This window comes from Pseudophryne corroboree, chromosome 4 (genome assembly GCF_028390025.1).
Source record: "Pseudophryne corroboree isolate aPseCor3 chromosome 4, aPseCor3.hap2, whole genome shotgun sequence".
In the NCBI taxonomy this organism is placed as follows: domain Eukaryota; kingdom Metazoa; phylum Chordata; class Amphibia; order Anura; family Myobatrachidae; genus Pseudophryne; species Pseudophryne corroboree.
This window is the reverse complement of record NC_086447.1, coordinates 16444147-16471980: the sequence shown is the minus strand read 5'-3', so window position 1 is coordinate 16471980 and position 27834 is coordinate 16444147. Positions and strand designations below refer to the sequence as shown.

The 27834-nt window shown below is 36.5% G+C and overlaps 10 non-coding genes across 10 annotated transcripts; 9 read left to right on the top strand and 1 right to left on the bottom strand.

Annotated features, from left to right (window-relative positions):
- The first annotated feature begins 135 nt into the window (after nucleotides 1-135).
- On the top strand, nucleotides 136-209 carry TRNAN-GUU (transfer RNA asparagine (anticodon GUU)). Its single transcript has one exon. It is a non-coding gene; the product is annotated as a tRNA-Asn (tRNA).
- Nucleotides 210-5969: 5760 nt separating this feature from the next.
- TRNAN-GUU (transfer RNA asparagine (anticodon GUU)) lies at nucleotides 5970-6043 on the top strand. The gene has a single exon. It is a non-coding gene; the product is annotated as a tRNA-Asn (tRNA).
- Nucleotides 6044-8304: 2261 nt separating this feature from the next.
- Nucleotides 8305-8378, top strand: TRNAN-GUU (transfer RNA asparagine (anticodon GUU)). Its single transcript has one exon. It is a non-coding gene; the product is annotated as a tRNA-Asn (tRNA).
- A 4591-nt stretch (nucleotides 8379-12969) lies between these two features.
- Nucleotides 12970-13043, top strand: TRNAN-GUU (transfer RNA asparagine (anticodon GUU)). The gene has a single exon. It is a non-coding gene; the product is annotated as a tRNA-Asn (tRNA).
- A 2260-nt stretch (nucleotides 13044-15303) lies between these two features.
- TRNAN-GUU (transfer RNA asparagine (anticodon GUU)) lies at nucleotides 15304-15377 on the top strand. The gene has a single exon. It is a non-coding gene; the product is annotated as a tRNA-Asn (tRNA).
- A 2261-nt stretch (nucleotides 15378-17638) lies between these two features.
- Nucleotides 17639-17712, top strand: TRNAN-GUU (transfer RNA asparagine (anticodon GUU)). The gene has a single exon. It is a non-coding gene; the product is annotated as a tRNA-Asn (tRNA).
- Nucleotides 17713-22302: 4590 nt separating this feature from the next.
- On the top strand, nucleotides 22303-22376 carry TRNAN-GUU (transfer RNA asparagine (anticodon GUU)). Its single transcript has one exon. It is a non-coding gene; the product is annotated as a tRNA-Asn (tRNA).
- Nucleotides 22377-24635: 2259 nt separating this feature from the next.
- TRNAN-GUU (transfer RNA asparagine (anticodon GUU)) lies at nucleotides 24636-24709 on the top strand. Its single transcript has one exon. It is a non-coding gene; the product is annotated as a tRNA-Asn (tRNA).
- A 2002-nt stretch (nucleotides 24710-26711) lies between these two features.
- Nucleotides 26712-26783, bottom strand: TRNAM-CAU (transfer RNA methionine (anticodon CAU)). Its single transcript has one exon. It is a non-coding gene; the product is annotated as a tRNA-Met (tRNA).
- Nucleotides 26784-26969: 186 nt separating this feature from the next.
- On the top strand, nucleotides 26970-27043 carry TRNAN-GUU (transfer RNA asparagine (anticodon GUU)). The gene has a single exon. It is a non-coding gene; the product is annotated as a tRNA-Asn (tRNA).
- Nucleotides 27044-27834: the final 791 nt, after the last annotated feature.

Here is a 27834-nt window from a genome sequence, read left to right as displayed (position 1 = left end):
CCAATGTGTTTCTTCGTTGGTCAATGGAAGAAAAATCTTGCAAAACTCTCCAGATTATTGCCCTTTTAACCTTTTTCTAGGAAACTTTCTAGATGAATGCTTTTTAGCCTTTGTCAGCACATGCTTTTGCAAGCTGTCTCTGTAGCGCAATCGGTTAGCGCATTCGGCTGTTAACCGAAAGGTTGGTGGTTCAATCCCACCCAGGGACGTAATTGACCTTGTGATCAAATTTTGGTGATCTTTAAGTAGACAAGTCAAAATTTCAAACCACCTATTATAGTGTAGGGTACCTGGCCTTCTCTGATGCAATCAGAGTCAGATTTGATTAAGTCATTTTATAAAAAACAGGAAGCACAATTTAGCATGGGGTTGCAGAGAAAAAAAATTATGCAGGCAGAGAAATCCAATTGAGTGATTAATCAGCTCTCCATTTTATGGCTTTATTTTTATGCTATCACATTTGCTCTCTGAAAAGTGTCCACAAAGCCAAGTCTCTGATTAACACCTTTGTAGGAATGGTTTTTCACCTATTACTGATTAAAACTTGCTTCATTGGAAAGGCAGCAAGATGCATCCTCATTACAATGTCCACTGAAATAATACAGGTTGACACCAGGAAACATAAACCTCACTGCATCCTTGCTGCTTTCTCAAGTGGGAATCTGTTTAATGTGAAAACCAGGTGATATCTAATCAGCACACAGGTAAGAAGTTAAGAAAATCTTTCTTTAAGGGTGAAGATGTTTCTCACAAAATCGTTGCCCCAATGCATCATTGAAATTCAAGATGGAAAGATGATTTTGAAATATCAATTGTACATTTTGCATTGCTCTTCTGGTGACAATGTAGCTTGTTTTTGTCAATTACCATTTCAGTAATAGGGTAAAGAAAATTAAGTGGATTTCTGAAAGAAAACAATGCTGTCAATATACTATTAAAACAAATTAAAATGTTAAAAGTTATTGTACTTTAAGTAAAAATAAAAGAGTCAAAATATCAATTCCAGTTTTGGAAGAATTTAATTAACAAAAAAATAAGTGCACATAGCAGAGGATGGTTTCGATCCACCGACCTCTGGGTTATGGGCCCAGCACGCTTCCTCTGCGCCACTCTGCTGCTCACATAAGTGTCAGAGATCCTGAAGTACTCACTCATCATGTGAAAGTACCAATGTGTTTCTTCGTTGGTCAATGGAAGAAAAATCTTGCAAAACTCTCCAGATTATTGCCTTTTTAACCTTTTTCTAGGAAACTTTCTAGATGAATGCTTTTTAGCCTTTGTTAGTACATGCTTTTGCAAGTTGTCTCTGTGGTGCAATTGGTTAGCGCATTCGGCTGTTAACCGAAAGGCTGGTGTTTCAATACCACCCAGGGACGTAATTGACCTTGTGATCAAATTTTGCTGATCTTTAAGTAGACAAGTCAAAATTTCAAACCACCTCTTATAGTGTAGGGTACCTGGCCTTCTCTGATGCAATCAGAGTCAGATTTGATTAAGTCATTTTATAAAAAACAGGAAGCACAATTTAGCATGGGGTTGCAGAGAAAAAAAAATATGCAGGCAGAGAAATCCAATTGAGTGATTAATCAGCTCTCCATTTTATGGCTTTATTTTTATGCTAACACATTTGCTCTCTGAAAAGTGTCCACAAAGGCAAGTCTCTGATTAACACCTTTGTAGGAATGTTTTTTCACCTATTACTGATTAAAACTTGCTTCATTGGAAAGGCAGCAAGATGCATCCTCATTACAATGTCCACTGAAATAATACAGTTTGACACCAGGAAACATAAACCTCACTGCATCCTTGCTGCTTTCTCAAGTGTGAATCTGTTTAATGTGAAAACCAGGTGATATCTAATCAGCACACAGGTAAGAAGTTAAGAAAATCTTTCTTTAAGGGTGAAGATGTTTCTCACAAAATCGTTGCCCCAATGCATCATTGAAATTCAAGCTGGAAAGATGATTTTGAAATATCAATTGTACATTTTGCATTGCTCTTCTGGTGACAATGTAGCTTGTTTTTGTCAATTACCATTTCAGTAATAGGGTAAAGAAAATTAAGTGGATTTCTGAAAGAAAACAATACTGTCAATATACTATTAAAAAAAATTAAAATGTTAAAAGTTATTGTACTTTAAGTAAAAATAAAATAGTCAAAATATCAATTCCAGTTTTGGAAGAATTTAATTAACAAAAAAATAAGTGCTCATAGCAGAGGATGGTTTCGATCCAACAACCTCTGGATTATGGGCCCAGCACGCTTCCGCTGCGCTACTCTGCTGCCCACGTAAGTGTCAGAGATCCTGAAGTACTCACTCATCATGTGAAAGTACCAATGTGTTTCTTCGTTGGTCAATGGAAGAAAAATCTTGCAAAACTGTCCAGATTATTGCCTTTTTAACCTTTTTCTAGGAAACTTTCTAGATGAATGCTTTTTAGCCTTTGTTAGTACATGCTTTTGCAAGTTGTCTCTGTGGTGCAATCGGTTAGCGCATTCGGCTGTTAACCGAAAGGCTGGTGTTTCAATACCACCCAGGGACGTAATTGACCTTGTGATCAAATTTTGCTGATCTTTAAGTAGACAAGTCAAAATTTCAAACCACCTCTTATAGTGTAGGGTACCTGGCCTTCTCTGATGCAATCAGAGTCAGATTTGATCAAGTCATTTTATAAAAAACAGGAAGCACAATTTAGCATGGGGTTGCAGAGAAAAAAAAATATGCAGGCAGAGAAATCCAATTGAGTGATTAATCAGCTCTCCATTTTATGGCTTTATTTTTATGCTAACACATTTGCTCTCTGAAAAGTGTCCACAAAGGCAAGTCTCTGATTAACACCTTTGTAGGAATGGTTTTTCACCTATTACTGATTAAAACTTGCTTCATTGGAAAGGCAGCAAGATGCATCCTCATTACAATGTCCACTGAAATAATACAGGTTGACACCAGGAAACATAAACCTCACTGCATCCTTGCTGCTTTCTCAAGTGGGAATCTGCTTAATGTGAAAACCAGGTGATATCTAATCAGCACACAGGTAAGAAGTTAAGAAAATCTTTCTTTAAGGGTGAAGATGTTTCTCAAAAAATCGTTGCCCCAATGCATCATTGAAATTCAAGATGGAAAGATGATTTTGAAATATCAATTGTACATTTTGCATTGCTCTTCTGGTGACAATGTAGCTTGTTTTTGTCAATTACCATTTCAGTAATAGGGTAAAGAAAATTAAGTGGATTTCTGAAAGAAAACAATGCTGTCAATATACTATTAAAACAAATTAAAATGTTAAAAGTTATTGTACTTTAAGTAAAAATAAAAGAGTCAAAATATCAATTCCAGTTTTGGAAGAATTTAATTAACAAAAAAATAAGTGCACATAGCAGAGGATGGTTTCGATCCACCGACCTCTGGGTTATGGGCCCAGCACGCTTCCGCTGCGCCACTCTGCTGCTCACATAAGTGTCAGAGATCCTGAAGTACTCACTCATCATGTGAAAGTACCAATGTGTTTCTTCGTTGGTCAATGGAAGAAAAATCTTGCAAAACTCTCCAGATTATTGCCTTTTTAACCTTTTTCTAGGAAACTTTCTAGATGAATGCTTTTTAGCCTTTGTTAGTACATGCTTTTGCAAGTTGTCTCTGTGGTGCAATTGGTTAGCGCATTCGGCTGTTAACCGAAAGGCTGGTGTTTCAATACCACCCAGGGACGTAATTGACCTTGTGATCAAATTTTGCTGATCTTTAAGTAGACAAGTCAAAATTTCAAACCACCTCTTATAGTGTAGGGTACCTGGCCTTCTCTGATGCAATCAGAGTCAGATTTGATTAAGTCATTTTATAAAAAACAGGAAGCACAATTTAGCATGGGGTTGCAGAGAAAAAAAATATGCAGGCAGAGAAATCCAATTGAGTGATTAATCAGCTCTCCATTTTATGGCTTTATTTTTATGCTAACACATTTGCTCTCTGAAAAGTGTCCACAAAGGCAAGTCTCTGATTAACACCTTTGTAGGAATGTTTTTTCACCTATTACTGATTAAAACTTGCTTCATTGGAAAGGCAGCAAGATGCATCCTCATTACAATGTCCACTGAAATAATACAGTTTGACACCAGGAAACATAAACCTCACTGCATCCTTGCTGCTTTCTCAAGTGTGAATCTGTTTAATGTGAAAACCAGGTGATATCTAATCAGCACACAGGTAAGAAGTTAAGAAAATCTTTCTTTAAGGGTGAAGATGTTTCTCACAAAATCGTTGCCCCAATGCATCATTGAAATTCAAGCTGGAAAGATGATTTTGAAATATCAATTGTACATTTTGCATTGCTCTTCTGGTGACAATGTAGCTTGTTTTTGTCAATTACCATTTCAGTAATAGGGTAAAGAAAATTAAGTGGATTTCTGAAAGAAAACAATACTGTCAATATACTATTAAAAAAAATTAAAATGTTAAAAGTTATTGTACTTTAAGTAAAAATAAAATAGTCAAAATATCAATTCCAGTTTTGGAAGAATTTAATTAACAAAAAAATAAGTGCTCATAGCAGAGGATGGTTTCGATCCAACGACCTCTGGATTATGGGCCCAGCACGCTTCCGCTGCGCTACTCTGCTGCCCACGTAAGTGTCAGAGATCCTGAAGTACTCACTCATCATGTGAAAGTACCAATGTGTTTCTTCGTTGGTCAATGGAAGAAAAATCTTGCAAAACTGTCCAGATTATTGCCTTTTTAACCTTTTTCTAGGAAACTTTCTAGATGAATGCTTTTTAGCCTTTGTTAGTACATGCTTTTGCAAGTTGTCTCTGTGGTGCAATCGGTTAGCGCATTCGGCTGTTAACCGAAAGGCTGGTGTTTCAATACCACCCAGGGACGTAATTGACCTTGTGATCAAATTTTGCTGATCTTTAAGTAGACAAGTCAAAATTTCAAACCACCTCTTATAGTGTAGGGTACCTGGCCTTCTCTGATGCAATCAGAGTCAGATTTGATTAAGTCATTTTATAAAAAACAGGAAGCACAATTTAGCATGGGGTTGCAGAGAAAAAAAAATATGCAGGCAGAGAAATCCAATTGAGTGATTAATCAGCTCTCCATTTTATGGCTTTATTTTTATGCTAACACATTTGCTCTCTGAAAAGTGTCCACAAAGCCAAGTCTCTGATTAACACCTTTGTAGGAATGGTTTTTCACCTATTACTGATTAAAACTTGCTTCATTGGAAAGGCAGCAAGATGCATGCTCATTACAATGTCCACTGAAATAATACAGGTTGACACCAGGAAACATAAACCTCACTGCATCCTTGCTGCTTTCTCAAGTGGGAATCTGTTTAATGTGAAAACCAGGTGATATCTAATCAGCACACAGGTAAGAAGTTAAGAAAATCTTTCTTTAAGGGTGAAGATGTTTCTCACAAAATCGTTGCCCCAATGCATCATTGAAATTCAAGATGGAAAGATGATTTTGAAATATCAATTGTACATTTTGCATTGCTCTTCTGGTGACAATGTAGCTTGTTTTTGTCAATTACCATTTCAGTAATAGGGTAAAGAAAATTAAGTGGATTTCTGAAAGAAAACAATACTGTCTATATACTATTAAAAAAAATTAAAATGTTAAAAGTTATTGTACTTTAAGTAAAAATAAAAGAGTCAAAATATCAATTCCAGTTTTGGAAGAATTTAATTAACAAAAAAATAAGTGCATATAGCAGAGGATGGTTTCGATCCACCGGCCTCTGGGTTATGGGCCCAGCACGCTTCCGCTGCGCCACTCTGCTGCTCATGTAAGTGTAAGAGATCCTGAAGTACTCACTCATCATGTGAAAGTACCAATGTGTTTCTTCGTTGGTCAATGGAAGAAAAATCTTGCAAAACTCTCCAGATTATTGCCTTTTTAACCTTTTTCTAGGAAACTTTCTAGATGAATGCTTTTTAGCCTTTGTCAGTACATGCTTTTGCAAGCTGTCTCTGTGGCGCAATCGGTTAGCGCATTCGGCTGTTAACCGAAAGGTTGGTGGTTCAATCCCACCCAGGGACGTAATTGGCCTTGTGATCAACTTTTGCTGATCTTTAAGTAGACAAGTCAAAATTGCAAACCACCTTTTATGGTGTTGGGTACCTGGCCTTCTCTGATGCAATCAGAGTCATATTTGATTAAGTCATTTTATAAAAAACAGGAAGCACAATTTAGCATTGGGGTTGCAGAGAAAAAAAAATATGCAGGCAGAGAAATCCAATTGAGTGATTAATCAGCTCTCCATTTTATGGCTTAATTTTTATGCTAACACATTTGCTCTCTGAAAAGTGTCCACAAAGCCAAGTCTCTGATTAACACCTTTGTAGGAATGGTTTTTCACCTATTACTGATTAAAACTTGCTTCATTGGAAAGGCAGCAAGATGCATCCTCATTACAATGTCCACTGAAATAATACAGGTTGACACCAGGAAACATAAACCTCACTGCATCCTTGCTGCTTTCTCAAGTGGGAATCTGTTTAATGTGAAAACCAGGTGATATCTAATCAGCACACAGGTAAGAAGTTAAGAAAATCTTTCTTTAAGGGTGAAGATGTTTCTCACAAAATCGTTGCCCCAATGCATCATTGAAATTCAAGATGGAAAGATGATTTTGAAATATCAATTGTACATTTTGCATTGCTCTTCTGGTGACAATGTAGCTTGTTTTTGTCAATTACCATTTCAGTAATAGGGTAAAGAAAATTAAGTGGATTTCTGAAAGAAAACAATGCTGTCAATATACTATTAAAACAAATTAAAATGTTAAAAGTTATTGTACTTTAAGTAAAAATAAAAGAGTCAAAATATCAATTCCAGTTTTGGAAGAATTTAATTAACAAAAAAATAAGTGCACATAGCAGAGGATGGTTTCGATCCACCGACCTCTGGATTATGGGCCCAGCACGCTTCCGCTGCGCCACTCTGCTGCCCACGTAAGTGTCAGAGATCCTGAAGTACTCACTCATCATGTGAAAGTACCAATGTGTTTCTTCGTTGGTCAATGGAAGAAAAATCTTGCAAAACTCTCCAGATTATTGCCTTTTTAACCTTTTTCTAGGAAACTTTCTAGATGAATGCTTTTTAGCCTTTGTTAGTACATGCTTTTGCAAGTTGTCTCTGTGGTGCAATCGGTTAGCGCATTCGGCTGTTAACCGAAAGGCTGGTGTTTCAATACCACCCAGGGACGTAATTGACCTTGTGATCAAATTTTGCTGATCTTTAAGTAGACAAGTCAAAATTTCAAACCACCTCTTATAGTGTAGGGTACCTGGCCTTCTCTGATGCAATCAGAGTCAGATTTGATTAAGTCATTTTATAAAAAACAGGAAGCACAATTTAGCATGGGGTTGCAGAGAAAAAAAAATATGCAGGCAGAGAAATCCAATTGAGTGATTAATCAGCTCTCCATTTTATGGCTTTATTTTTATGCTAACACATTTGCTCTCTGAAAAGTGTCCACAAAGGCAAGTCTCTGATTAACACCTTTGTAGGAATGGTTTTTCACCTATTACTGATTAAAACTTGCTTCATTGGAAAGGCAGCAAGATGCATCCTCATTACAATGTCCACTGAAATAATACAGTTTGACACCAGGAAACATAAACCTCACTGCATCCTTGCTGCTTTCTCAAGTGTGAATCTGTTTAATGTGAAAACCAGGTGATATCTAATCAGCACACAGGTAAGTATTTAAGATAATCTTTCTTTAAGGGTGAAGATGTTTCTCACAAAATCGTTGCCCCAATGCATCATTGAAATTCAAGATGGAAAGATGATTTTGAAATATCAATTGTACATTTTGCATTGCTCTTCTGGTGACAATGTAGCTTGTTTTTGTCAATTACCATTTCAGTAATAGGGTAAAGAAAATTAAGTGGATTTCTGAAAGAAAACAATGCTGTCAATATACTATTAAAACAAATTAAAATGTTAAAAGTTATTGTACTTTAAGTAAAAATAAAAGAGTCAAAATATCAATTCCAGTTTTGGAAGAATTTAATTAACAAAAAAATAAGTGCACATAGCAGAGGATGATTTCGATCCACTGACCTCTGGGTTATGGGCCCAGCACGCTTCCGCTGCGCCACTCTACTGCTCATGTAAGTGTCAGAGATCCTGAAGTACTCACTCATCATTTGAAAGTACCAATGTGTTTCTTCGTTGGTCAATGGAAGAAAAATCTTGCAAAACTCTCCAGATTATTGCATTTTTAACCTTTTTCTAGGAAACTTTCTAGATGAATGCTTTTTAGCCTTTGTCAGCACATGCTTTTGCAATCTGTCTCTGTGGTGCAATCGGTTAGCGCATTCGGCTGTTAACCGAAAGGTTGGTGGTTCAATCCCACCCAGGGACGTAATTGACCTTGTGATCAAATTTTGCTGATCTTTAAGTAGACAAGTCAAAATTTCAAACCACCTCTTATAGTGTAGGGTACCTGGCCTTCTCTGATGCAATCAGAGTCAGATTTGATTAAGTCATTTTATACAAAACAGGAAGCACAATTTAGCATAGGGTTGCAGAGAAAAAAAAATGCAGGCAGAGAAATCCAATTGAGTGATTAATCAGCTCTCCATTTTATGGCTTTATTTTTATGCTAACACATTTGCTCTCTGAAAAGTGTCCACAAAGGCAAGTCTCTGATTAACACCTTTGTAGGAATGGTTTTTCACCTATTACTGATTAAAACTTGCTTCATTGGAAAGGCAGCAAGATGCATCCTCATTACAATGTCCACTGAAATAATACAGTTTGACACCAGGAAACATAAACCTCACTGCATCCTTGCTGCTTTCTCAAGTGTGAATCTGTTTAATGTGAAAACCAGGTGATATCTAATCAGCACACAGGTAAGAAGTTAAGAAAATCTCTCTTTAAGGGTGAAGATGTTTCTCACAAAATCGTTGCCTCAATGCATCATTGAAATTCAAGCTGGAAAGATGATTTTGAAATATCAATTGTACATTTTGCATTGCTCTTCTGGTGACAATGTAGCTTGTTTTTGTCAATTACCATTTCAGTAATAGAGTAAAGAAAATTAAGTGGATTTCTGAAAGAAAACAATGCTGTCAATATACTATTAAAACAAATTAAAATGTTAAAAGTTATTGTACTTTAAGTAAAAATAAAAGAGTCAAAATATCAATTCCAGTTTTGGAAGAATTTAATTAACAAAAAAATAAGTGCACATAGCAGAGGATGGTTTCGATCCACCGACCTCTGGATTATGGGCCCAGCACGCTTCCGCTGCGCCACTCTGCTGCCCATGTAAGTGTCAGAGATCCTGAAGTATTCACTCATCATGTAAAAGTACCAATGTGTTTCTTCGTTGGTCAATGGAAGAAAAATCTTGCAAAACTCTCCAGATTATTGCCTTTTTAACCTTTTTCTAGGAAACTTTCTAGATGAATGCTTTTTAGCCTTTGTTAGTACATGCTTTTGCAAGTTGTCTCTGTGGTGCAATCGGTTAGCGCATTCGGCTGTTAACCGAAAGGCTGGTGTTTCAATACCACCCAGGGACGTAATTGAACTTGTGATCAAATTTTGCTGATCTTTAAGTAGACAAGTCAAAATTTCAAACCACCTCTTATAGTGTAGGGTACCTGGCCTTCTCTGATGCAATCAGAGTCAGATTTGATTAAGTCATTTTATAAAAAACAGGAAGCACAATTTAGCATGGGGTTGCAGAGAAAAAAAAATATGCAGGCAGAGAAATCCAATTGAGTGATTAATCAGCTCTCCATTTTATGGCTTTATTTTTATGCTAACACATTTGCTCTCTGAAAAGTGTCCACAAAGCCAAGTCTCTGATTAACACATTTGTTGGAATGGTTTTTCACCTATTACTGATTAAAACTTGCTTCATTGGAAAGGCAGCAAGATGCATCCTCATTACAATGTCCACTGAAATAATACAGGTTGACACCAGGAAACATAAACCTCACCGCATCCTTGCTGCTTTCTCAAGTGGGAATCTGTTTAATGTGAAAACCAGGTGATATCTAATCAGCACACAGGTAAGAAGTTAAGAAAATCTTTCTTTAAGGGTGAAGATGTTTCTCACAAAATCGTTGCCCCAATGCATCATTGAAATTCAAGCTGGAAAGATGATTTTGAAATATCAATTGTACATTTTGCATTGCTCTTCTGGTGACAATGTAGCTTGTTTTTGTCAATTACCATTTCAGTAATAGGGTAAAGAAAATTAAGTGGATTTCTGAAAGAAAACAATGCTGTCAATATACTATTAAAACAAATTAAAATGTTAAAAGTTATTGTACTTTAAGTAAAAATAAAAGAGTCAAAATATCAATTCCAGTTTTGGAAGAATTTAATTAACAAAAAAATAAGTGCACATAGCAGAGAATGGTTTCGATCCACCGACCTCTGGATTATGGGCCCAGCACGCTTCCGCTGCGCCACTCTGCTGCCCACGTAAGTTTCAGACATCCTGAAGTACTCACTCATCATGTGAAAGTACCAATGTGTTTCTTCGTTGGTCAATGGACGAAAAATCTTGCAAAACTCTCCAGATTATTGCCTTTTTAACCTTTTTCTAGGAAACTTTCTAGATGAATGCTTTTTAGCCTTTGTTAGTACATGCTTTTGCAAGTTGACTCTGTGGTGCAATCGGTTAGCGCATTCGGCTGTTAACCGAAAGGCTGGTGTTTCAATACCACCCAGGGACGTAATTGACCTTGTGATCAAATTTTGCTGATCTTTAAGTAGACAAGTCAAAATTTCAAACCACCTCTTATAGTGTAGGGTACCTGGCCTTCTCTGATGCAATCAGAGTCAGATTTGATTAAGTCATTTTATAAAAACAGGAAGCACAATTTAGCATGGGGTTGCAGAGAAAAAAAAATATGCAGGCAGAGAAATCCAATTGAGTGATTAATCAGCTCTCCATTTTATGGCTTTATTTTTATGCTAACACATTTGCTCTCTGAAAAGTGTCCACAAAGGCAAGTCTCTGATTAACACCTTTGTAGGAATGGTTTTTCACCTATTACTGATTAAAACTTGCTTCATTGGAAAGGCAGCAAGATGCATCCTCATTACAATGTCCACTGAAATAATACAGGTTGACACCAGGAAACATAAACCTCACTGCATCCTTGCTGCTTTCTCAAGTGGGAATCTGTTTAATGTGAAAACCAGGTGATATCTAATCAGCACACAGGTAAGAAGTTAAGAAAATCTTTCTTTAAGGGTGAAGATGTTTCTCACAAAATCGTTGCCCCAATGCATTATTGAAATTCAAGCTGGAAAGATGATTTTGAAATATCAATTGTACATTTTGCATTGCTCTTCTGGTGACAATGTAGCTTGTTTTTGTCAATTACCATTTCAGTAATAGGGTAAAGAAAATTAAGTGGATTTCTGAAAGAAAACAATGCTGTCAATATACTATTAAAACAAATTAAAATGTTAAAAGTTATTGTACTTTAAGTAAAAATAAAAGAGTCAAAATATCAATTCCAGTTTTGGAAGAATTTAATTAACAAAAAAATAAGTGCACATAGCAGAGGATGGTTTTGATCCACCGACCTCTGGATTATGGGCCCAGCACGCTTCCGCTGCGCCACTCTGCTGCCCACGTAAGTTTCAGACATCCTGAAGTACTCACTCATCATGTGAAAGTACCAATGTGTTTCTTCGTTGGTCAATGGAAGAAAAATCTTGCAAAACTCTCCAGATTATTGCCTTTTTAACCTTTTTCTAGGAAACTTTCTAGATGAATGCTTTTTAGCCTTTGTTAGTACATGCTTTTGCAAGTTGTCTCTGTGGTGCAATCGGTTAGCGCATTCGGCTGTTAACCGAAAGGCTGGTGTTTCAATACCACCCAGGGACGTAATTGACCTTGTGATCAAATTTTGCTGATCTTTAAGTAGACAAGTCAAAATTTCAAACCACCTCTTATAGTGTAGGGTACCTGGCCTTCTCTGATGCAATCAGAGTCAGATTTGATTAAGTCATTTTATAAAAACAGGAAGCACAATTTAGCATGGGGTTGCAGAGAAAAAAAAAATATGCAGGCAGAGAAATCCAATTGAGTGATTAATCAGCTCTCCATTTTATGGCTTTATTTTTATGCTAACACATTTGCTCTCTGAAAAGTGTCCACAAAGGCAAGTCTCTGATTAACACCTTTGTAGGAATGGTTTTTCACCTATTACTGATTAAAACTTGCTTCATTGGAAAGGCAGCAAGATGCATCCTCATTACAATGTCCACTGAAATAATACTGTTTGACACCAGGAAACATAAACCTCACTGCATCCTTGCTGCTTTCTCTAGTGTGAATCTGTTTAATGTGAAAACCAGGTGATATCTAATCAGCACACAGGTAAGAAGTTAAGAAAATCTTTCTTTAAGGGTGAAGATGTTTCTCACAAAATCGTTGCCCCAATGCATCATTGAAATTCAAGCTGGAAAGATGATTTTGAAATATCAATTGTACATTTTGCATTGCTCTTCTGGTGACAATGTAGCTTGTTTTTGTCAATTACCATTTCAGTAATAGGGTAAAGAAAATTAAGTGGATTTCTGAAAGAAAACAATACTGTCAATATACTATTAAAAAAAATTAAAATGTTAAAAGTTATTGTACTTTAAGTAAAAATAAAAGAGTCAAAATATCAATTCCAGTTTTGGAAGAATTTAATTAACAAAAAAATAAGTGCACACAGCAGAGGATGGTTTCGATCAACCGGCCTCTGGGTTATGGGCCCAGCACGCTTCCGCTGCGCCACTCTGCTGCTCATGTAAGTATAAGAGATCCTGAAGTACTCACTCATCATGTGAAAGTACCAATGTGTTTCTTCGTTGGTCAATGGAAGAAAAATCTTGCAAAACTCTCCAGATTATTGCCTTTTTAACCTTTTTCTAGGAAACTTTCTAGATGAATGCTTTTTTGCATTTGTCAGCACATACTTTTGCAAGCTGTCTCTGTGGCGCAATCGGTTAGCGCATTCGGCTGTTAACCGAAAGGTTGGTGGTTCAATCCCACCCAGGGACGTAATTGACCTTGTGATCAAATTTTGGTGATCTTTAAGTAGACAAGTCAAAATTTTAAACCACCTCTTATAGTGTAGGGTACCTGGCCTTCTCTGATGCAATCAGAGTCAGATTTGATTAAGTCATTTTATAAAAAACAGGAAGCACAATTTAGCATGGGGTTGCAGAGAAAAAAAAATATGCAGGCAGAGAAATCCAATTGAGTGATTAATCAGCTCTCCATTTTATGGCTTTATTTTTATGCTAACACATTTGCTCTCTGAAAAGTGTCCACAAAGCCAAGTCTCTGATTAACACCTTTGTAGGAATGGTTTTTCACCTATTACTGATTAAAACTTGCTTCATTGGAAAGGCAGCAAGATGCATCCTCATTACAATGTCCACTGAAATAATACAGTTTGACACCAGGAAACATAAACCTCACTGCATCCTTGCTGCTTTCTCAAGTGTGAATCTGTTTAATGTGAAAACCAGGTGATATCTAATCAGCACACAGGTAAGAAGTTAAGAAAATCTTTCTTTAAGGGTGAAGATGTTTCTCACAAAATCGTTGCCCCAATGCATCATTGAAATTCAAGCTGGAAAGATGATTTTGAAATATCAATTGTACATTTTGCATTGCTCTTCTGGTGACAATGTAGCTTGTTTTTGTCAATTACCATTTCAGTAATAGGGTAAAGAAAATTAAGTGGATTTCTGAAAGAAAACAATACTGTCAATATACTATTAAAAAAAATTAAAATGTTAAAAGTTATTGTACTTTAAGTAAAAATAAAATAGTCAAAATATCAATTCCAGTTTATGAAGAATTTAATTAACAAAAAAATAAGTGCTCATAGCAGAGGATGGTTTCGATCCAACGACCTCTGGATTATGGGCCCAGCACGCTTCCGCTGCGCTACTCTGCTGCCCACGTAAGTGTCAGAGATCCTGAAGTACTCACTCATCATGTGAAAGTACCAATGTGTTTCTTCGTTGGTCAATGGAAGAAAAATCTTGCAAAACTGTCCAGATTATTGCCTTTTTAACCTTTTTCTAGGAAACTTTCTAGATGAATGCTTTTTAGCCTTTGTTAGTACATGCTTTTGCAAGTTGTCTCTGTGGTGCAATCGGTTAGCGCATTCGGCTGTTAACCGAAAGGCTGGTGTTTCAATACCACCCAGGGACGTAATTGACCTTGTGATCAAATTTTGCTGATCTTTAAGTAGACAAGTCAAAATTTCAAACCACCTCTTATAGTGTAGGGTACCTGGCCTTCTCTGATGCAATCAGAGTCAGATTTGATTAAGTCATTTTATAAAAAACAGGAAGCACAATTTAGCATGGGGTTGCAGAGAAAAAAAAATATGCAGGCAGAGAAATCCAATTGAGTGATTAATCAGCTCTCCATTTTATGGCTTTATTTTTATGCTAACACATTTGCTCTCTGAAAAGTGTCCACAAAGCCAAGTCTCTGATTAACACCTTTGTAGGAATGGTTTTTCACCTATTACTGATTAAAACTTGCTTCATTGGAAAGGCAGCAAGATGCATGCTCATTACAATGTCCACTGAAATAATACAGGTTGACACCAGGAAACATAAACCTCACTGCATCCTTGCTGCTTTCTCAAGTGGGAATCTGTTTAATGTGAAAACCAGGTGATATCTAATCAGCACACAGGTAAGAAGTTAAGAAAATCTTTCTTTAAGGGTGAAGATGTTTCTCACAAAATCGTTGCCCCAATGCATCATTGAAATTCAAGATGGAAAGATGATTTTGAAATATCAATTGTACATTTTGCATTGCTCTTCTGGTGACAATGTAGCTTGTTTTTGTCAATTACCATTTCAGTAATAGGGTAAAGAAAATTAAGTGGATTTCTGAAAGAAAACAATACTGTCTATATACTATTAAAAAAAATTAAAATGTTAAAAGTTATTGTACTTTAAGTAAAAATAAAAGAGTCAAAATATCAATTCCAGTTTTGGAAGAATTTAATTAACAAAAAAATAAGTGCATATAGCAGAGGATGGTTTCGATCCACCGGCCTCTGGGTTATGGGCCCAGCACGCTTCCGCTGCGCCACTCTGCTGCTCATGTAAGTGTAAGAGATCCTGAAGTACTCACTCATCATGTGAAAGTACCAATGTGTTTCTTCGTTGGTCAATGGAAGAAAAATCTTGCAAAACTCTCCAGATTATTGCCTTTTTAACCTTTTTCTAGGAAACTTTCTAGATGAATGCTTTTTAGCCTTTGTCAGTACATGCTTTTGCAAGCTGTCTCTGTGGCGCAATCGGTTAGCGCATTCGGCTGTTAACCGAAAGGTTGGTGGTTCAATCCCACCCAGGGACGTAATTGGCCTTGTGATCAACTTTTGCTGATCTTTAAGTAGACAAGTCAAAATTGCAAACCACCTTTTATGGTGTTGGGTACCTGGCCTTCTCTGATGCAATCAGAGTCATATTTGATTAAGTCATTTTATAAAAAACAGGAAGCACAATTTAGCATTGGGGTTGCAGAGAAAAAAAAATATGCAGGCAGAGAAATCCAATTGAGTGATTAATCAGCTCTCCATTTTATGGCTTAATTTTTATGCTAACACATTTGCTCTCTGAAAAGTGTCCACAAAGCCAAGTCTCTGATTAACACCTTTGTAGGAATGGTTTTTCACCTATTACTGATTAAAACTTGCTTCATTGGAAAGGCAGCAAGATGCATCCTCATTACAATGTCCACTGAAATAATACAGGTTGACACCAGGAAACATAAACCTCACTGCATCCTTGCTGCTTTCTCAAGTGGGAATCTGTTTAATGTGAAAACCAGGTGATATCTAATCAGCACACAGGTAAGAAGTTAAGAAAATCTTTCTTTAAGGGTGAAGATGTTTCTCACAAAATCGTTGCCCCAATGCATCATTGAAATTCAAGATGGAAAGATGATTTTGAAATATCAATTGTACATTTTGCATTGCTCTTCTGGTGACAATGTAGCTTGTTTTTGTCAATTACCATTTCAGTAATAGGGTAAAGAAAATTAAGTGGATTTCTGAAAGAAAACAATGCTGTCAATATACTATTAAAACAAATTAAAATGTTAAAAGTTATTGTACTTTAAGTAAAAATAAAAGAGTCAAAATATCAATTCCAGTTTTGGAAGAATTTAATTAACAAAAAAATAAGTGCACATAGCAGAGGATGGTTTCGATCCACCGACCTCTGGATTATGGGCCCAGCACGCTTCCGCTGCGCCACTCTGCTGCCCACGTAAGTGTCAGAGATCCTGAAGTACTCACTCATCATGTGAAAGTACCAATGTGTTTCTTCGTTGGTCAATGGAAGAAAAATCTTGCAAAACTCTCCAGATTATTGCCTTTTTAACCTTTTTCTAGGAAACTTTCTAGATGAATGCTTTTTAGCCTTTGTTAGTACATGCTTTTGCAAGTTGTCTCTGTGGTGCAATCGGTTAGCGCATTCGGCTGTTAACCGAAAGGCTGGTGTTTCAATACCACCCAGGGACGTAATTGACCTTGTGATCAAATTTTGCTGATCTTTAAGTAGACAAGTCAAAATTTCAAACCACCTCTTATAGTGTAGGGTACCTGGCCTTCTCTGATGCAATCAGAGTCAGATTTGATTAAGTCATTTTATAAAAAACAGGAAGCACAATTTAGCATGGGGTTGCAGAGAAAAAAAAATATGCAGGCAGAGAAATCCAATTGAGTGATTAATCAGCTCTCCATTTTATGGCTTTATTTTTATGCTAACACATTTGCTCTCTGAAAAGTGTCCACAAAGGCAAGTCTCTGATTAACACCTTTGTAGGAATGGTTTTTCACCTATTACTGATTAAAACTTGCTTCATTGGAAAGGCAGCAAGATGCATCCTCATTACAATGTCCACTGAAATAATACAGTTTGACACCAGGAAACATAAACCTCACTGCATCCTTGCTGCTTTCTCAAGTGTGAATCTGTTTAATGTGAAAACCAGGTGATATCTAATCAGCACACAGGTAAGTATTTAAGATAATCTTTCTTTAAGGGTGAAGATGTTTCTCACAAAATCGTTGCCCCAATGCATCATTGAAATTCAAGATGGAAAGATGATTTTGAAATATCAATTGTACATTTTGCATTGCTCTTCTGGTGACAATGTAGCTTGTTTTTGTCAATTACCATTTCAGTAATAGGGTAAAGAAAATTAAGTGGATTTCTGAAAGAAAACAATGCTGTCAATATACTATTAAAACAAATTAAAATGTTAAAAGTTATTGTACTTTAAGTAAAAATAAAAGAGTCAAAATATCAATTCCAGTTTTGGAAGAATTTAATTAACAAAAAAATAAGTGCACATAGCAGAGGATGATTTCGATCCACTGACCTCTGGGTTATGGGCCCAGCACGCTTCCGCTGCGCCACTCTACTGCTCATGTAAGTGTCAGAGATCCTGAAGTACTCACTCATCATTTGAAAGTACCAATGTGTTTCTTCGTTGGTCAATGGAAGAAAAATCTTGCAAAACTCTCCAGATTATTGCATTTTTAACCTTTTTCTAGGAAACTTTCTAGATGAATGCTTTTTAGCCTTTGTCAGCACATGCTTTTGCAATCTGTCTCTGTGGTGCAATCGGTTAGCGCATTCGGCTGTTAACCGAAAGGTTGGTGGTTCAATCCCACCCAGGGACGTAATTGACCTTGTGATCAAATTTTGCTGATCTTTAAGTAGACAAGTCAAAATTTCAAACCACCTCTTATAGTGTAGGGTACCTGGCCTTCTCTGATGCAATCAGAGTCAGATTTGATTAAGTCATTTTATACAAAACAGGAAGCACAATTTAGCATAGGGTTGCAGAGAAAAAAAAATGCAGGCAGAGAAATCCAATTGAGTGATTAATCAGCTCTCCATTTTATGGCTTTATTTTTATGCTAACACATTTGCTCTCTGAAAAGTGTCCACAAAGGCAAGTCTCTGATTAACACCTTTGTAGGAATGGTTTTTCACCTATTACTGATTAAAACTTGCTTCATTGGAAAGGCAGCAAGATGCATCCTCATTACAATGTCCACTGAAATAATACAGTTTGACACCAGGAAACATAAACCTCACTGCATCCTTGCTGCTTTCTCAAGTGTGAATCTGTTTAATGTGAAAACCAGGTGATATCTAATCAGCACACAGGTAAGAAGTTAAGAAAATCTCTCTTTAAGGGTGAAGATGTTTCTCACAAAATCGTTGCCTCAATGCATCATTGAAATTCAAGATGGAAAGATGATTTTGAAATATCAATTGTACATTTTGCATTGCTCTTCTGGTGACAATGTAGCTTGTTTTTGTCAATTACCATTTCAGTAATAGGGTAAAGAAAATTAAGTGGATTTCTGAAAGAAAACAATGCTGTCAATATACTATTAAAACAAATTAAAATGTTAAAAGTTATTGTACTTTAAGTAAAAATAAAAGAGTCAAAATATCAATTCCAGTTTTGGAAGAATTTAATTAACAAAAAAATAAGTGCACATAGCAGAGGATGGTTTCGATCCACCGACCTCTGGATTATGGGCCCAGCACGCTTCCGCTGCGCCACTCTGCTGCCCATGTAAGTGTCAGAGATCCTGAAGTATTCACTCATCATGTAAAAGTACCAATGTGTTTCTTCGTTGGTCAATGGAAGAAAAATCTTGCAAAACTCTCCAGATTATTGCCTTTTTAACCTGTTTCTAGGAAACTTTCTAGATGAATGCTTTTTAGCCTTTGTTAGTACATGCTTTTGCAAGTTGTCTCTGTGGTGCAATCGGTTAGCGCATTCGGCTGTTAACCGAAAGGCTGGTGTTTCAATACCACCCAGGGACGTAATTGAACTTGTGATCAAATTTTGCTGATCTTTAAGTAGACAAGTCAAAATTTCAAACCACCTCTTATAGTGTAGGGTACCTGGCCTTCTCTGATGCAATCAGAGTCAGATTTGATTAAGTCATTTTATAAAAAACAGGAAGCACAATTTAGCATGGGGTTGCAGAGAAAAAAAAATATGCAGGCAGAGAAATCCAATTGAGTGATTAATCAGCTCTCCATTTTATGGCTTTATTTTTATGCTAACACATTTGCTCTCTGAAAAGTGTCCACAAAGCCAAGTCTCTGATTAACACATTTGTTGGAATGGTTTTTCACCTATTACTGATTAAAACTTGCTTCATTGGAAAGGCAGCAAGATGCATCCTCATTACAATGTCCACTGAAATAATACAGGTTGACACCAGGAAACATAAACCTCACCGCATCCTTGCTGCTTTCTCAAGTGGGAATCTGTTTAATGTGAAAACCAGGTGATATCTAATCAGCACACAGGTAAGAAGTTAAGAAAATCTTTCTTTAAGGGTGAAGATGTTTCTCACAAAATCGTTGCCCCAATGCATCATTGAAATTCAAGCTGGAAAGATGATTTTGAAATATCAATTGTACATTTTGCATTGCTCTTCTGGTGACAATGTAGCTTGTTTTTGTCAATTACCATTTCAGTAATAGGGTAAAGAAAATTAAGTGGATTTCTGAAAGAAAACAATGCTGTCAATATACTATTAAAACAAATTAAAATGTTAAAAGTTATTGTACTTTAAGTAAAAATAAAAGAGTCAAAATATCAATTCCAGTTTTGGAAGAATTTAATTAACAAAAAAATAAGTGCACATAGCAGAGAATGGTTTCGATCCACCGACCTCTGGATTATGGGCCCAGCACGCTTCCGCTGCGCCACTCTGCTGCCCACGTAAGTTTAAGACATCCTGAAGTACTCACTCATCATGTGAAAGTACCAATGTGTTTCTTCGTTGGTCAATGGACGAAAAATCTTGCAAAACTCTCCAGATTATTGCCTTTTTAACCTTTTTCTAGGAAACTTTCTAGATGAATGCTTTTTAGCCTTTGTTAGTACATGCTTTTGCAAGTTGACTCTGTGGTGCAATCGGTTAGCGCATTCGGCTGTTAACCGAAAGGCTGGTGTTTCAATACCACCCAGGGACGTAATTGACCTTGTGATCAAATTTTGCTGATCTTTAAGTAGACAAGTCAAAATTTCAAACCACCTCTTATAGTGTAGGGTACCTGGCCTTCTCTGATGCAATCAGAGTCAGATTTGATTAAGTCATTTTATAAAAACAGGAAGCACAATTTAGCATGGGGTTGCAGAGAAAAAAAAATATGCAGGCAGAGAAATCCAATTGAGTGATTAATCAGCTCTCCATTTTATGGCTTTATTTTTATGCTAACACATTTGCTCTCTGAAAAGTGTCCACAAAGGCAAGTCTCTGATTAACACCTTTGTAGGAATGGTTTTTCACCTATTACTGATTAAAACTTGCTTCATTGGAAAGGCAGCAAGATGCATCCTCATTACAATGTCCACTGAAATAATACAGGTTGACACCAGGAAACATAAACCTCACTGCATCCTTGCTGCTTTCTCAAGTGGGAATCTGTTTAATGTGAAAACCAGGTGATATCTAATCAGCACACAGGTAAGAAGTTAAGAAAATCTTTCTTTAAGGGTGAAGATGTTTCTCACAAAATCGTTGCCCCAATGCATCATTGAAATTCAAGCTGGAAAGATGATTTTGAAATATCAATTGTACATTTTGCATTGCTCTTCTGGTGACAATGTAGCTTGTTTTTGTCAATTACCATTTCAGTAATAGGGTAAAGAAAATTAAGTGGATTTCTGAAAGAAAACAATGCTGTCAATATACTATTAAAACAAATTAAAATGTTAAAAGTTATTGTACTTTAAGTAAAAATAAAAGAGTCAAAATATCAATTCCAGTTTTGGAAGAATTTAATTAACAAAAAAATAAGTGCACATAGCAGAGGATGGTTTTGATCCACCGACCTCTGGATTATGGGCCCAGCACGCTTCCGCTGCGCCACTCTGCTGCCCACGTAAGTTTCAGACATCCTGAAGTACTCACTCATCATGTGAAAGTACCAATGTGTTTCTTCGTTGGTCAATGGAAGAAAAATCTTGCAAAACTCTCCAGATTATTGCCTTTTTAACCTTTTTCTAGGAAACTTTCTAGATGAATGCTTTTTAGCCTTTGTTAGTACATGCTTTTGCAAGTTGTCTCTGTGGTGCAATCAGTTAGCGCATTCGGCTGTTAACCGAAAGGCTGGTGTTTCAATACCACCCAGGGACGTAATTGACCTTGTGATCAAATTTTGCTGATCTTTAAGTAGACAAGTCAAAATTTCAAACCACCTCTTATAGTGTAGGGTACCTGGCCTTCTCTGATGCAATCAGAGTCAGATTTGATTAAGTCATTTTATAAAAACAGGAAGCACAATTTAGCATGGGGTTGCAGAGAAAAAAAAATATGCAGGCAGAGAAATCCAATTGAGTGATTAATCAGCTCTCCATTTTATGGCTTTATTTTTATGCTAACACATTTGCTCTCTGAAAAGTGTCCACAAAGGCAAGTCTCTGATTAACACCTTTGTAGGAATGGTTTTTCACCTATTACTGATTAAAACTTGCTTCATTGGAAAGGCAGCAAGATGCATCCTCATTACAATGTCCACTGAAATAATACAGTTTGACACCAGGAAACATAAACCTCACTGCATCCTTGCTGCTTTCTCTAGTGTGAATCTGTTTAATGTGAAAACCAGGTGATATCTAATCAGCACACAGGTAAGAAGTTAAGAAAATCTTTCTTTAAGGGTGAAGATGTTTCTCACAAAATCGTTGCCCCAATGCATCATTGAAATTCAAGCTGGAAAGATGATTTTGAAATATCAATTGTACATTTTGCATTGCTCTTCTGGTGACAATGTAGCTTGTTTTTGTCAATTACCATTTCAGTAATAGGGTAAAGAAAATTAAGTGGATTTCTGAAAGAAAACAATACTGTCAATATACTATTAAAAAAAATTAAAATGTTAAAAGTTATTGTACTTTAAGTAAAAATAAAAGAGTCAAAATATCAATTCCAGTTTTGGAAGAATTTAATTAACAAAAAAATAAGTGCACACAGCAGAGGATGGTTTCGATCCACCGGCCTCTGGGTTATGGGCCCAGCACGCTTCCGCTGCGCCACTCTGCTGCTCATGTAAGTATAAGAGATCCTGAAGTACTCACTCATCATGTGAAAGTACCAATGTGTTTCTTCGTTGGTCAATGGAAGAAAAATCTTGCAAAACTCTCCAGATTATTGCCTTTTTAACCTTTTTCTAGGAAACTTTCTAGATGAATGCTTTTTTGCATTTGTCAGCACATACTTTTGCAAGCTGTCTCTGTGGCGCAATCGGTTAGCGCATTCGGCTGTTAACCGAAAGGTTGGTGGTTCAATCCCACCCAGGGACGTAATTGACCTTGTGATCAAATTTTGGTGATCTTTAAGTAGACAAGTCAAAATTTTAAACCACCTCTTATAGTGTAGGGTACCTGGCCTTCTCTGATGCAATCAGAGTCAGATATGATTAAGTCATTTTATAAAAAACAGGAAGCACAATTTAGCATGGGGTTGCAGAGAAAAAAAATTATGCAGGCAGAGAAATCCAATTGAGTGATTAATCAGCTCTCCATTTTATGGCTTTATTTTTATGCTAACACATTTGCTCTCTGAAAAGTGTCCACAAAGCCAAGTCTCTGATTAACACCTTTGTAGGAATGGTTTTTCACCTATTACTGATTAAAACTTGCTTCATTGGAAAGGCAGCAAGATGCATCCTCATTACAATGTCCACTGAAATAATACAGGTTGGCACCAGGAAACATAAACCTCACTGCAGCCTTGCTGCTTTCTCAAGTGGGAATCTGTTTAATGTGAAAACCAGGTGATATCTAATCAGCACACAGGTAAGAAGTTAAGAAAATCTTTCTTTAAGGGTGAAGATGTTTCTCACAAAATCGTTGCCCCAATGCATCATTGAAATTCAAGCTGGAAAGATGATTTTGAAATATCAATTGTACATTTTGCATTGCTCTTCTGGTGACAATGTAGCTTGTTTTTGTCAATTACCATTTCAGTAATAGGGTAAAGAAAATTAAGTGGATTTCTGAAAGAAAACAATGCTGTCAATATACTATTAAAACAAATTAAAATGTTAAAAGTTATTGTACTTTAAGTAAAAATAAAAGAGTCAAAATATCAATTCCAGTTTTGGAAGAATTTAATTAACAAAAAAATAAGTGCACATAGCAGAGGATGGTTTTGATCCACCGACCTCTGGATTATGGGCCCAGCACGCTTCCGCTGCGCCACTCTGCTGCCCACGTAAGTTTCAGACATCCTGAAGTACTCACTCATCATGTGAAAGTACCAATGTGTTTCTTCGTTGGTCAATGGAAGAAAAATCTTGCAAAACTCTCCAGATTATTGCCTTTTTAACCTTTTTCTAGGAAACTTTCTAGATGAATGCTTTTTAGCCTTTGTTAGTACATGCTTTTGCAAGTTGTCTCTGTGGTGCAATCGGTTAGCGCATTCGGCTGTTAACCGAAAGGCTGGTGTTTCAATACCACCCAGGGACGTAATTGACCTTGTGATCAAATTTTGCTGATCTTTAAGTAGACAAGTCAAAATTTCAAACCACCTCTTATAGTGTAGGGTACCTGGCCTTCTCTGATGCAATCAGAGTCAGATTTGATTAAGTCATTTTATAAAAACAGGAAGCACAATTTAGCATGGGGTTGCAGAGAAAAAAAAATATGCAGGCAGAGAAATCCAATTGAGTGATTAATCAGCTCTCCACTTTATGGCTTTATTTTTATGCTAACACATTTGCTCTCTGAAAAGTGTCCACAAAGGCAAGTCTCTGATTAACACCTTTGTAGGAATGGTTTTTCACCTATTACTGATTAAAACTTGCTTCATTGGAAAGGCAGCAAGATGCATCCTCATTACAATGTCCACTGAAATAATACAGTTTGACACCAGGAAACATAAACCTCACTGCATCCTTGCTGCTTTCTCTAGTGTGAATCTGTTTAATGTGAAAACCAGGTGATATCTAATCAGCACACAGGTAAGAAGTTAAGAAAATCTTTCTTTAAGGGTGAAGATGTTTCTCACAAAATCGTTGCCCCAATGCATCATTGAAATTCAAGCTGGAAAGATGATTTTGAAATATCAATTGTACATTTTGCATTGCTCTTCTGGTGACAATGTAGCTTGTTTTTGTCAATTACCATTTCAGTAATAGGGTAAAGAAAATTAAGTGGATTTCTGAAAGAAAACAATACTGTCAATATACTATTAAAAAAAATTAAAATGTTAAAAGTTATTGTACTTTAAGTAAAAATAAAAGAGTCAAAATATCAATTCCAGTTTTGGAAGAATTTAATTAACAAAAAAATAAGTGCACACAGCAGAGGATGGTTTCGATCCACCGGCCTCTGGGTTATGGGCCCAGCACGCTTCCGCTGCGCCACTCTGCTGCTCATGTAAGTATAAGAGATCCTGAAGTACTCACTCATCATGTGAAAGTACCAATGTGTTTCTTCGTTGGTCAATGGAAGAAAAATCTTGCAAAACTCTCCAGATTATTGCCTTTTTAACCTTTTTCTAGGAAACTTTCTAGATGAATGCTTTTTTGCATTTGTCAGCACATACTTTTGCAAGCTGTCTCTGTGGCGCAATCGGTTAGCGCATTCGGCTGTTAACCGAAAGGTTGGTGGTTCAATCCCACCCAGGGACGTAATTGACCTTGTGATCAAATTTTGGTGATCTTTAAGTAGACAAGTCAAAATTTTAAACCACCTCTTATAGTGTAGGGTACCTGGCCTTCTCTGATGCAATCAGAGTCAGATATGATTAAGTCATTTTATAAAAAACAGGAAGCACAATTTAGCATGGGGTTGCAGAGAAAAAAAATTATGCAGGCAGAGAAATCCAATTGAGTGATTAATCAGCTCTCCATTTTATGGCTTTATTTTTATGCTAACACATTTGCTCTCTGAAAAGTGTCCACAAAGCCAAGTCTCTGATTAACACCTTTGTAGGAATGGTTTTTCACCTATTACTGATTAAAACTTGCTTCATTGGAAAGGCAGCAAGATGCATCCTCATTACAATGTCCACTGAAATAATACAGGTTGGCACCAGGAAACATAAACCTCACTGCAGCCTTGCTGCTTTCTCAAGTGGGAATCTGTTTAATGTGAAAACCAGGTGATATCTAATCAGCACACAGGTAAGAAGTTAAGAAAATCTTTCTTTAAGGGTGAAGATGTTTCTCACAAAATCGTTGCCCCAATGCATCATTGAAATTCAAGCTGGAAAGATGATTTTGAAATATCAATTGTACATTTTGCATTGCTCTTCTGGTGACAATGTAGCTTGTTTTTGTCAATTACCATTTCAGTAATAGGGTAAAGAAAATTAAGTGGATTTCTGAAAGAAAACAATGCTGTCAATATACTATTAAAACAAATTAAAATGTTAAAAGTTATTGTACTTTAAGTAAAAATAAAAGAGTCAAAATATCAATTCCAGTTTTGGAAGAATTTAATTAACAAAAAAATAAGTGCACATAGCAGAGGATGGTTTCGATCCACCGACCTCTGGGTTATGGGCCCATCACGCTTCCGCTGCGCCACTCTGCTGCTCATGTAAGTGTCAGAGATCCTGAAGTACTCACTCAGCATGTGAAAGTACCAATGTGTTTCTTCGTTGGTCAATGGAAGAAAAATCTTGCAAAACTCTCCAGATTATTGCCTTTTTAACCTTTTTCTAGGAAACTTTCTAGATGAATGCTTTTTAGCCTTTGTTAGTACATGCTTTTGCAAGTTGTCTCTGTGGTGCAATCGATTAGCGCATTCGGCTGTTAACCGAAAGGCTGGTGGTTCAATACCACCCAGGGACGTAATTGACCTTGTGATCAAATTTTGCTGATCTTTAAGTAGACAAGTCAAAATTTCAAACCACCTCTTATAGTGTAGGGTACCTGGCCTTCTCTGATGCAATCAGAGTCAGATTTGATTAAGTCATTTTATAAAAAACAGGAAGCACAATTTAGCATGGGGTTGCAGAGAAAAAAAAATATGCAGGCAGAGAAATCCAATTGAGTGATTAATCAGCTCTCCATTTTATGGCTTTATTTTTATGCTAACACATTTGCTCTCTGAAAAGTGTCCACAAAGCCAAGTCTCTGATTAACACCTTTGTTGGAATGTTTTTTCACCTATTACTGATTAAAACGTGCTTCATTGGAAAGGCAGCAAGATGCATCCTCATTACAATGTCCACTGAAATAATACAGGTTGACACCAGGAAACATAAACCTCACTGCATCCTTGCTGCTTTCTCAAGTGGGAATCTGTTTAATGTGAAAACCAGGTGATATCTAATCAGCACACAGGTAAGAAGTTAATAAAATCTTTCTTTAAGGGTGAAGATGTTTCTCACAAAATCGTTGCCCCAATGCATCATTGAAATTCAAGCTGGAAAGATGATTTTGAAATATCAATTGTACATTTTGCATTGCTCTTCTGGTGACAATGTAGCTTGTTTTTGTCAATTACCATTTCAGTAATAGGGTAAAGAAAATTAAGTGGATTTCTGAAAGAAAACAATACTGTCAATATACTATTAAAAAAAATTAAAATGTTAAAAGTTATTGTACTTTAAGTAAAAATAAAAAAGTCAAAATATCAATTCCAGTTTTGGAAGAATTTAATTAACAAAAAAATAAGTGCACACAGCAGAGGATGGTTTCGATCCACCGGCCTCTGGGTTATGGGCCCAGCACGCTTCCACTGCGCCACTCTGCTGCTCATGTAAGTATAAGAGATCCTGAAGTACTCACTCATCATGTGAAAGTACCAATGTGTTTCTTCGTTGGTCAATGGAAGAAAAATCTTGCAAAACTCTCCAGATTATTGCCTTTTTAACCTTTTTCTAGGAAACTTTCTAGATGAATGCTTTTTTGCATTTGTCAGCACATACTTTTGCAAGCTGTCTCTGTGGCGCAATCGGTTAGCGCATTCGGCTGTTAACCGAAAGGTTGGTGGTTCAATCCCACCCAGGGACGTAATTGACCTTGTGATCAAATTTTGGTGATCTTTAAGTAGACAAGTCAAAATTTTAAACCACCTCTTATAGTGTAGGGTACCTGGCCTTCTCTGATGCAATCAGAGTCAGATATGATTAAGTCATTTTATAAAAAACAGGAAGCACAATTTAGCATGGGGTTGCAGAGAAAAAAAATTATGCAGGCAGAGAAATCCAATTGAGTGATTAATCAGCTCTCCATTTTATGGCTTTATTTTTATGCTAACACATTTGCTCTCTGAAAAGTGTCCACAAAGCCAAGTCTCTGATTAACACCTTTGTAGGAATGGTTTTTCACCTATTACTGATTAAAACTTGCTTCATTGGAAAGGCAGCAAGATGCATCCTCATTACAATGTCCACTGAAATAATACAGGTTGGCACCAGGAAACATAAACCTCACTGCAGCCTTGCTGCTTTCTCAAGTGGGAATCTGTTTAATGTGAAAACCAGGTGATATCTAATCAGCACACAGGTAAGAAGTTAAGAAAATCTTTCTTTAAGGGTGAAGATGTTTCTCACAAAATCGTTGCCCCAATGCATCATTGAAATTCAAGCTGGAAAGATGATTTTGAAATATCAATTGTACATTTTGCATTGCTCTTCTGGTGACAATGTAGCTTGTTTTTGTCAATTACCATTTCAGTAATAGGGTAAAGAAAATTAAGTGGATTTCTGAAAGAAAACAATGCTGTCAATATACTATTAAAACAAATTAAAATGTTAAAAGTTATTGTACTTTAAGTAAAAATAAAAGAGTCAAAATATCAA